The sequence below is a fragment of the Dasypus novemcinctus genome, chromosome 8 (assembly GCF_030445035.2).
Source record: "Dasypus novemcinctus isolate mDasNov1 chromosome 8, mDasNov1.1.hap2, whole genome shotgun sequence".
NCBI lineage: Eukaryota > Metazoa > Chordata > Mammalia > Cingulata > Dasypodidae > Dasypus > Dasypus novemcinctus.
In genome coordinates this window covers 79,323,842-79,334,756 of record NC_080680.1, presented here as the reverse complement: position 1 = coordinate 79,334,756, position 10,915 = coordinate 79,323,842, and the positions used below count along the sequence as shown (strand labels likewise).

General features: G+C 38.8%; 1 non-coding gene across 1 annotated transcript; it reads left to right on the top strand.

Moving 5' to 3' along the window:
* Positions 1-6,942: 6,942 nt before the first annotated feature.
* Positions 6,943-7,049, top strand: LOC131279653 (U6 spliceosomal RNA). The gene has a single exon (XR_009187045.1). It is a non-coding gene; the product is annotated as a U6 spliceosomal RNA (small nuclear RNA).
* The last annotated feature ends 3,866 nt before the right edge of the window (positions 7,050-10,915 follow it).

The window sequence follows — 10,915 nt, the reverse complement described above, 5'->3', positions numbered from 1 at the left end:
AAAACAACTCATAACTGACTCCTACTTGTTTTGCAATCCTGAAGTCTGATACTCCTGCATATATGATATCCCTCATGTTGTTTAATGAAATAATATGAATCAGCCGAGAACTGACCAAGCCAGTTCTAATCAGAGTTAGCCTGCCTGATATGTGCAGTAGTCTAAATGTTAAAGTTCAGGTGAACTAAGCATGTAAACAATCTGCACATACTCAGTGAAAAGACTATTTCTAACCCCAGTCATCTCAAAATGTCACCTTCTAGTCATGCACACGAGTCAGCACGAGGCTCATCTACTGTATTCCCTAATTTTGCACTGTTATCTTCCCCTCAGCCATCACAACACCACCTGCCTTTGTTTAATTCCATAAAGCCCCAAGCACTTCCAACTCAGGGAGACAGATTTATGGCCAATAGGCTTTCGGATCTCCTTGCCTTTGTACTTGGCAATAAACTCTTTCTCATCACAAAATCCTGATGTCACTTAATTGACCTTCTGATGCTTATTGGGCAAGTACTCTTTTTTTTTTTTTTAAGTACCAGGGCCAGGGATTGAACCTAGGACCTTGTAAATGGGAAGCAGGCGCTCACCCACCAGGCCACATCAGCTCCCCTGAAACTGTTTGTTTGTTTGTTTATTTCATTTCTTTGCTTGTTGATTGTTGTTTTTAGGAGGCACTGGGGAACCAAATCCAGGACCTCCCATGTGGGAAGCAGATACTCAACTGCTTGAGCCACATCTTCTCCCCAAAGGACTTACTTTTGAGCTATCATGTCTGAAAGACCAATCCACCTGAATTCTATAACTAAATGAAATATATTAAACCATCCACTTATTCATTATCATAATAATGGTAATATCACTAAAATTATTTTTGTGGAACTTACACATATTATCAAAGAATGACCTCTTGTATAGAAGTATAGTTCTTGGTATATAATATAGTAGTAGTTATTGTATCAATTTGTGATTGTGCAAAAGGCAAATTCATATTTCTATATAAGAGATGGAGGATGGAATCTTACCCAAAGAATAATGTCAATCATTTAAAGAACAGAAATGTCTTCTAGACCAGAAATTGGAACTCTAGGTGAATAGCAATAAAGGAATCTGTCTTGATTGGTCTGACCCATGAAGGTTCAAGGTATTAAGGAAGGAGCTTCTGAGTAGTAAGATAATGAGAAAATGTCCTCTCCTTGAGGCAGGTCAGGAACCAGCTACTATTAATTTTTTAAAGTGATAACAACAACAAACAAATACATTTTAAATTCTTGCTTTGTGCTAGTTATTTTTAATCATTATTGTCTTAGTCTGTCAAATGGCTGCCAATGCAAAGTACCAGAGATGTGTTGGCATTTATAAAGGGAGTTTATCTGGGGTAAAAGCTTACATTTCCACAACTGTGAAAAGTCCAATTCAAGGCACCATAAGAGGTGTTTTCTCACCAAAGTCAGCTGCCACGTGTTGAAGCAAGATGGCCACTGATTTCTCCTTAGGTTTCAGCCTTCCCCTCCAGGCTTACCTTTTCTTCCTGAGCTCCGTAGGCCCAGCCTGTTGAGACATCATGCTTAAGTGATCCGGTAGTCCTCACTTTTGGCATAGTGCTTGTTTCTTTCCAGGCCTCCCAGATCAGTCTGGGCTGAGCTGCTCACTTTCCTGTTTCAGCTGTAAGCTGTCAGGCAAATGACTCATCTCTCCCCAGGGCCTCAGCTGTTTTGAGCCATCTCACTTCTGTCACATGCAGGATCAAAATTGATAGAGCTCTCTCTCTTCCTGTGTTTGTCTGTGTGAGTCCATTTTTATCAGACCCAGCATGGGGGCAGGGACTCAACCAGAGTCATGCCTTACTGATTTAATAGGTAATCTAATCAAAGGCCCCTCAACTGGATCTATTGCAATCAAATGGTACCATACCCAGAGGAACAGATTAGTTTACAAACAAATCTTTCTCTTCAGGATCATAAATTAATCTCAAACTGCTGCAATTATATACATAATTTCATTTAATCCTCAAAATAACCCTATGAAGAAGACATTAATCATTTTATAGATGCTGAAACTATGGTTCAGAGGGGTTAAGATCCTTGCCCCAAGTTATACAACTAGATGATAGAGTCAAGGTTATCTGACTCCAAAGCTGAAGTGCCCAGATCTCATATTCCTGACTCTTTTTCCCCTTCAGTAGATTTTATGTATTTGCTTCTTTTTTTAACTTTATTTTGTACATTTAATAATTGAAAATATATACAATTAAAAAATTAAAAAACACAGTTGAATAAAAACATCCATTTCTCAATTAAATGTACTAGACACATATAAAATTTTTTAAAATCATACAATAGGTTACACAATATATTTGGTTCATAGTAACACAATCATACAGTATCTGTCCCTTTGTATCTGGCTTGTTTCACTCAACATAATGTCCTCCAGGTTCATTCATGTTGTCATATGCTTTACAATTTCATTTCTTCTTGGAATTGCATAACATTCCATTGTGTGAATACATCCCACTTTGTTTATCCATTCATCCATTGAGGGACACCTGGGTTGTTTCCAACTTTTGGCAAACGTCAATAATACCACTATGAACATCAGTATGCAGATACCTGCTCATGTCACGGCTCTCAGTTCTTCTGGGTATATACCCAGTGGTGGTATTGCAGGGTCACATGCCAAGTCTATTACAACTTCTTTAGGACCTGCCAAACAGTCCTCCCCAGTGGCTGTACCATTCTGCATTCCCACCAACGGTGAGTAAGTGTTGCTATCTCTCCACATCCTCTCCAACACTTGTAGTTCTCTGTCTTTTCAATAGTGGCTATTCTGATAGGAGTGAAATGATATCTCATTGTAGTTTTGATATGCATGCCTCAAATAATTAGTAATGTTGCGCATTTCTGCATGTGTTTTTTTGCCATTTGTATTTCTTCTTTGGACAAATGTCTATTCAAGTCTTTTGCCCATTTTTTAATTGGGTCATTTGTCTTTTTGCTGTTGAGTTGTACCTCTCTTTCTATATTCTGGATATTAAACCCTTATCAAATATGTAATTTCCAAATATTTTCTCCCATTGAGTTGGCCACTTTTTCACCCTTTTGACAAAGCCCTGTGAGGTGCAAAAATGTTTAATTTTGAGGCGGTCCCATTATTCTGGGTTTTTTTTGTTGTTGCACATGCTTTGGGTGTGAGGTCCAAAAAACCACCACCTACCAAAAGGTCTTTAAGATGCTTCCCTGTATTTTCTTCTAGTAGTTTTATGGTCCAGGCTTTTATATTTAGGCCTTTGGTCCATTTTGCGTTGATTCTTGTATAGGGAGTGAGATAGGGGTCATCTTTTATTCTTTTGGTTATAGACATCCAGTTCTCCCAGAACCATTTTTTGAAGAGACTATTTTGTCCTGTTAACATGGAATTGGGGGAAACGGACTTGGCCCAATGGTTAGGGCATCCGTCTACCACATGGGAGGTCCGCAGTTCAAACCCCGGGTGGAGCTGGCCCATGCGCAGTGCTGATGTGTGCAAGGAGTGCCGCGCCACGCAGGGGTGCCCCCCGCGTAGGGGAGCCCCACGCGCAAGGAGTGCGCCTCCGTAAGGAGAGCCGCCCAGCACGAAAGAAAGTGCAGCCTGCCCAGGAATGGTGCCCCCCACACTTCCCGTGCCGCTGGCAACAACAGAAGCAGACAAAGAAACAAGATGCAGCAAGCAGACACAGAGAACAGACAACCGGGGGAGGGGGGGGAATTAAATAAAAATAAATAAATCTTTAAAAAAAAAAAAAAACATGGAATTGGTAGGTTTGTCAAAAACCAGTTGACTGTATAGGTGAGGGTTTATTTCTGGATTCTCAATTCTATTCCGCTGATTGATGTGTCTTTCTTTATGCCAGTACCATGCTGTTTTAACCACTATAGTTTTATAATATGTTTCAAGGTTAGGCAGTAAAATTTTTCCCACATCATTCTTCTTTTTTAGAGTGCTTTTGGCTATATGGGTGCACTTTCCCTTCCAAATGAATTTGGCGATTGCCTTTTCTAATTCTGTAAAGTAAGCTGTTGGGAATTTGTTTGGTATTGCAGTGAATCTATAAATCAGGTTGGAGAAGATTGACATCTTCACAATATTTATTCTTCCAATCCATGAACACAGAATGTTTTTCCATTTGTTTAGGTCTTTTTAAATTTCTTTTAGAATCATTTTGTAGTTTTCTGTATATAGGTCCTGTACTTCTTTGGTTAAATCAATTCCTAGGTATTTGAGTCTTTTTGTTCCTATGCTAAATGAAATATTCCCCTGATTTCCTCCTCAGATTATTCAGTACTACTGTACAAAAACAGTACTGATTTTTGCATGTTGATCTTGTATCTTGCCACTTTGCTGAACTTGCTTATTAGCTCAAGTAGCTTTGTTGTGGATACTTCAGCATTTTCTGAGTACAGGATCATGTCATCTACAAGCGGTGAGAGTTTTTCTTCCTCTTTTCCAATTTGGATGCCTTTTTTTTTTCCCTTGTCTGATTGCACCAGCTAGAACTTCTAGTAGAATACTGAATAACAATGGTGACAGTGGGCATCCTTGTCTTGTTCCCGATCTTAGAGAGAAAGCCTTCAACCTTTCCCCATTGAGTATGAGGTTGGCTGTGGGTTTTTAATATATGCCTTTTATCATATTGAGGAATTTTCTTTCTCTTCCTATCTTTTGAAGTGTTTTTATCAAAAAAGGATGCTGGATTTTGTCAAATGCCTTTCTGCATCGATTGAGATTATCATGTGGTTTTTTTTCCCTTCAGTTTGTTAATGTGGTGTATTACATTGATTGATTTTCTTCTGTTGAACCAGCCTTGCATACCAGGAATAAATCCTACTTGGTTGTGATGTATAAGTCTTTTTTTTTTTTTTTTGTATAAGTCTTTTGATATGCTGTTAGATTTGATTTGCAAGTATTTTGTTGAGAATTTTTGCATCTATGTTCATTAGAGAGATTGGTCTGTAATTTTCTTTTCTTGTAGTATCTTTATCTGGCTTTTGTATTAGGGTGATATTGGTTTCATAAAATGTTTTGGGTAATTTTCCCTCCTCTTCAATTTTTGGAAAAGTTTAAACAGAATTGGTGTTAGTTCTTTTCAAAATGCTTGGTAGAATTCACCTGTGAAGCTATCTGGTCCTGGACTTTTCTTTGCTGGGAGATTTTTGATGCATGATTCAATCTCTTTAAATATGATTGGTTTGTTAAGGTCTTCTATTTCTTGTAGTGTCAGTGTTGGTTGGTTGTCCATTTCATCCAAGTTGTCTAGTTTGTTGGCATACAGTTTCTCATAACATCCTCTTATGATTCTTTTTGTTTCTGTGGGGTCAGTTGTAACTTCCCCCCTTTCATTTCTGATTGTATTTATTTGCATCTTCTCTCATTTTTTCTTTGTTAGTCAATTTTTTTGATCTTCTCAAAGAACCAGCTTTTGGTTTTGTTGATTTTCTCTATGGATTTTTGGTTCTCAATTTCATTTATTTCTGCTTTAATCTTTATTTCTTTCCCTCTGCTTGTTTTGGGACTGGTTTGCTGTTCTTTTTCTACTTTCTCTATTTGTTCTGTTAAATCTTTGAGTTTATCTATTTCTTCTTTTTTAACATAGATGTTTAGGGCTATAAATTTCCCTCTCAAAAGTGCCTTCAGGGAAACGGATGTGGCTCAACCAACTGGGCTCCCATCTACCACATAGGAGGTCCAGGGTTCAATGCCCAGGGCCTCCTGGTGAAGGCGAGCTGGCCCACGCATTGAACTGGCCCATGCAGGAAAGCTGCCCACACAGGAGTGTTGGCCCACATGGAGAGCTCGCACAGCAAGATGATGCAACAAGAGACACAAAGGAGAGACAATAAGAAGACATAGCAGAACAGGGAACTGAGGTGGTGTAAGAGAATGATGGCCTCTCTCCCACTCTGGAAGGTCCCAGGATCAGCTCCTGGAAACGCCTAATGAGAATACAAGCAGACACAGAAGAACATACAGTAAATGGACACAGATAGCAGACAACAGGGGGTGGGGGTGGGGGGCAGAAATAAATAAAAAATAAATCTTAAAAAAAAAAAAGAATGCCTTCACTGTATCACATAAGTTTTGATAAGTTGTATTCTCATTTCACAGCCTTAGGCTATGCCCCTCTCTCTATCCTTTCCTGGGGAGGTGAATCCCTGGGGCCCCCTTTGTCTATAGCCACTGGCCCAGAGGCCTGAGTATTCGTAGTGTCTTTAGCATGGAGAAGGGTGGCAACAGTAGCAGCTTCTGATTTTAACTCATGGTTTTGCAGCTGCAACTCTTCTCCTTGGTCCCTCTTTCTTCTGGGCAGTGTCCAGCCTTCCCCTAGTGTCCTAAACCCTAGAAGATAATTTTCTAGGCTGTTTCTGCCTGTCCTCTAGCTATTTTTATCAAGACTGTTTTTAAGGTAAGAAGGAGTGATCGGCTATGTTAACGTTGCTTAGAGGGCAATTAAGATGTGGGCTGAGCATTGAATAATATTTTTAAAGTGATCACAGAGGGAAGCAGACTTGGCCCAATGGATAGGGCATCCCCCTACCACATGGGAGGTACAAGGTTCAAACCCAGGCCCTCCTGACCCATGTGGAGCTGGTCCACGCACAGTGCTGATGTGCACAAGGAGTACCATGCCACGCAGGGGTGTACCCCGCGTAGGGGAGTCCCATGCACAAGGAGTGCGCCCCGTAAGTACAACCACCCAGCGTCAAAAAAGTGCAGCCTGCCTGGGAGTGGGGCCGCACACATGGAGAGCTGATGCAGCAAGATGACGCAACAAAACGAGACACAGGGTCTGGGTGCCACTAACAAGAATAAAGGCAGACACAGAAGAACATGCAGCAAATGGACAGAGAGAGCAGACAACTGGGGGGGGGCGGGGAAGGGGAAGAAATAAATAAAAAATAGAATCTAGTGCTCGCTTCGGCAGCATATATACTAAAATTGGAACGATACAGAGAAGATTAGCATGGCCCCTGCGCAAGGATGACACGCAAATTCGTGAAGCGTTCCATATTTTTGGGAGGAGTGGGGTGAGGGGGATGGGGGTATACGTGGACCTCATATTTTTTTAATGTAACATTAAAAAAATAAATAAAGACAAAAAAAATAGAATCTAAAAATAAATAAATAAAGTGACCACAGAAAAGAACTGCCAATCCAGAAGCCTCTAATGAGTAAAAATGTGCTTCAGGAATAATGGTGAAATAAAAACATCATCTGAGAAAATGAATTAAAACCAAAAGAGACCTAGTCTAAAAGAATTGCTAAAAAGGATAATGATAATAGAAGGAAACTTAGAACATTAGAATGAAGGAAGAGGAACTGACATGGTAAACTACTGTTTCTTTTTTTATTCAGTTGTTTAAAATATTTAGTCATTGAAAGCAAAAGCTATAGTATGATAGGGTTTTTTAAAACTATTTATTTATTTAACCTTTTTGCCTTTAGTAATCATGAGGAAATTTTATATATCTGCATAATACATTGTACATTATATGCATAGCCTGTTTATACTATTTTCAAGAAAATAATACTTTTAAACTCAAATACACTAAAAATAATTGATGGGACTGCATCAATCTTTCTTCTTACCTTGGTCCTTGGATTTCCTTAATGATGGCATTATGTTCATTGATGGTTCTATACTGAATACCTCTTTTTGAATAGTACATTTTGCATCTGAAGTAAAGAACAGATGAGGGAAACGGACTTTGGCCCAGTGGTTAGGGCGTCCGTCTACCACATGGGAGGCCCGCGGTTCAAGCCCCGGGCCTCCTTGACCCGTGTGGAGCTGGCCCATGCGCAGTGCTGATGCGCGCAAGGAGTGCCGTGCCACAGAGGGGTGTCCCCCGCGTCGGGGAGCCCCACGCGCAAGGAGTGCACCCGTAAGGAGAGCCGCCCAGCGTGAAAGGAGGGAGCAGCCTGCCAAGGAATGGCGCCGCCCACACTTCCCGTGCCGCTGACAACAGAAGCGGACAAAGAAACAAGAAACAAGACGCAGCAAAAAGACACAGAAAACAGACAACCGGGGGAGGGGAGAGGAATTAAAAAAATAAATAAAAATAAATCTAAAAAAAAAAAAAAGAACAGATGAAAGTCCCAGTGTTAATAGCATCAACAAAACTGCCAATATCGGGTAGCAGACTTGGCCCAGTGTTTAGGGCGTCCGTCTACCGCATGGGAGGTCCGCGGTTCAAACCCCTGGCCTCCTTGACCCATTTGGAGCTGGCCCATGCGCAGTGCTGATGGGCGCAAGGAATGCCCTGCCACGCAGAGGTGTCCCCCACATAGGGGAGCCCCACACGCAAGGAGCGCACCCCGGAAGGAGAGCCACCCAGCACGAAAGAAAGTGCAGCCTGCCCAGGAATGGTACCAGCACACACGGAGAGCTGACACAACAAAAAGAAACACAGAAGTGAACAAAGAAGACGCAGCAAATAGACACAGAGAACAGACAACTGGGGGGGGCGGGGGCAGGAACTAGATAAATAAATCTTTAAAAAAATTTTTTTTGATCCTTTATTTTCCTTAGAATTAACATTTGCGGCGATTGTTATTGATAAAGAAACAGATGTCACCAAACTATTATAGGCTGTGGTCACGGTTGATGCTGACATCCGGGACTTTGTGAAGCTTTAAGGTAAGGGAGGTCGTATTTGTTGAGACCCCTGCTGCTGTCATTTTAGATGCTGCTCTGGGTTCTGCCACATCGCTTGAGACTGAGGAAAACAGAGGTGTTAACTGCTGCAGAGTGTTGGAAGGCACTTTTAGGCAAATCCCTTGGCAATGGACTTTTGTAGAAGCATAGGATTCTTTGATGCTGTAGATTCCTCCAGGTCTGCTGCCTTGCCCACAGTGGTCCCCCAAAGTGCTAGCACCTACAGCGTCCCCAGGATCAGCACGACCCAGGCTTCCCATGTGCCAGGTCCCATTGTTCTGAGGGCAAGTCGTGATGCCACATGGGTCCTGATCTGAAGTGGTGGAGGCAAGATGGCTTCTCGTAGCATTTTTCATCTATGTAGACCTATTATACAAGACAGCAACAATATTAAGTAGGGGAAGTAAAGGGATTTATATGGAGGTAAGATTTACACTTTCTACTTGAATTGGTAAAATATTGATTCTGGGAGAATATAAAAAATTAAGTATGCACATCATAATCCTTAGAACAGTCACGAAAAATAGAAACAAATTATAATAAAGTTCTAGTTAAATAAAAAAAGAAACAAATAGTTTTTAAAAATGAATTAATTAATACTATGATACAAAAATGATCCTTAGAAAAACCAAAAGAAGACGTGAAAGGAGAAATAGAAGGAATAAAACTGAGAGAATAAACAGAAAACAAATATTAAAGTGGTAGCTCTGAACATATCAATAATGACATTAAATGTAAATGGTCTAGACATACACCTTAAGAAACAGTCATTGGTAGAATGGATTAGAAATTATGCTTCCTACAAGAAATTCACTTCAAATATAATGACATAGATTAAAAGTAAAAATATGAAAAAAGATCTACCATGAAACACTATTTAAAAGAAAGCTGGAGTGGTTATGTTAAAATCAGATAATAGTAGGCTTCAAAGCAAAGAAAATTACTATGTAGAAAGACTGAAGGGTTAATTCACCAAACTAGCATTAAAATATTAAATATGTATGCATTTAACAAAAACCAACAGAACTGAAAGGAAAAATATACAAATCCACAACCACAATTGGGAGACATCAACATCTTCTCTCCACAATTGTTAGAAATAGTGAAAAGGAGATTATCAGGAATATAGAAGAAATTAACAACAACATTAACCTACTGAATCTAAGTGACATTTATAGAACACTCCACTCAACAATGGCAAAATATACATTATTTTCAAGTGCATATGGAACAGTCACCAAGATATACCATATTCCAAGTTATAAAAAAATGCCTTAACAAATTTAAAAGAATTGAAATCAAAGGGAGTATAGTTTCTCACATAATGGAAATAAACTAAAAGTTAATAACAGTGAGAGATATCAGAATAGTCTCCAAACTCTTGGAAACTAAACAACTTCTAAATAATTCATAGAACTAAAAGGAGATGTCAAGGAAAATTATAAAATATATTAATCAGAATGAAAATAAAAATACAACATATCAAAATTTATGGGATGAGTTAAAGCAAATCTTAGAGGAAATTTTATGGTGTTATATGTTTATAATAGAAAAGAATGGTCTCCAATTAATAGCCTAAGTGTCTTCCTTGAGCAACTAGAGAAAGAAAAGCAAAATATACCTATAGTATTCAAAAGAAAGGAAATAATAAAATTTAAAAATAATGCAAATTAAAACAGAAAAACAAGAGAGAAAATGAAAGAAACCAAAATCTGTCCTTTAAAAAGATCAATAAAATTGATAAAACGCTAGCATACTGACAAAGAAAATAAGAGAGAAGATATAAACTGCTAATATTGGGAATGAAAGGGGAAATACCACAAAAGAACCTGCAGTCATTAAAGGAATAATAAAGGAATACTGTAAACAACTCTACATGCATAAATTTGATGACCTAGATAAAATGGACTTGTTCCTCAAAATTACAAACTACTAAAACTCACTCAAGATTAAATATGTAACTTGAGTAATTCAGTAATTATTAAAGAAATTAAATTTATTTTAAAAATCTTCCAACAAAGAAATATTCTAGTAACCACCATATTAATAGTTCTGAAGAAGAAGAAAACACAAAATAAATCAATTGGAACAGCAGTCATTTGACAAAATTCAGTATCATATCATCCATGATAAAAACTCTATAAAATGCTGAGAGAAATCAAAGAAGACCTAAAGAAATGGAGAGACATACCATGCTCAAAGATAGAAAGACAACATAGTAAAGAT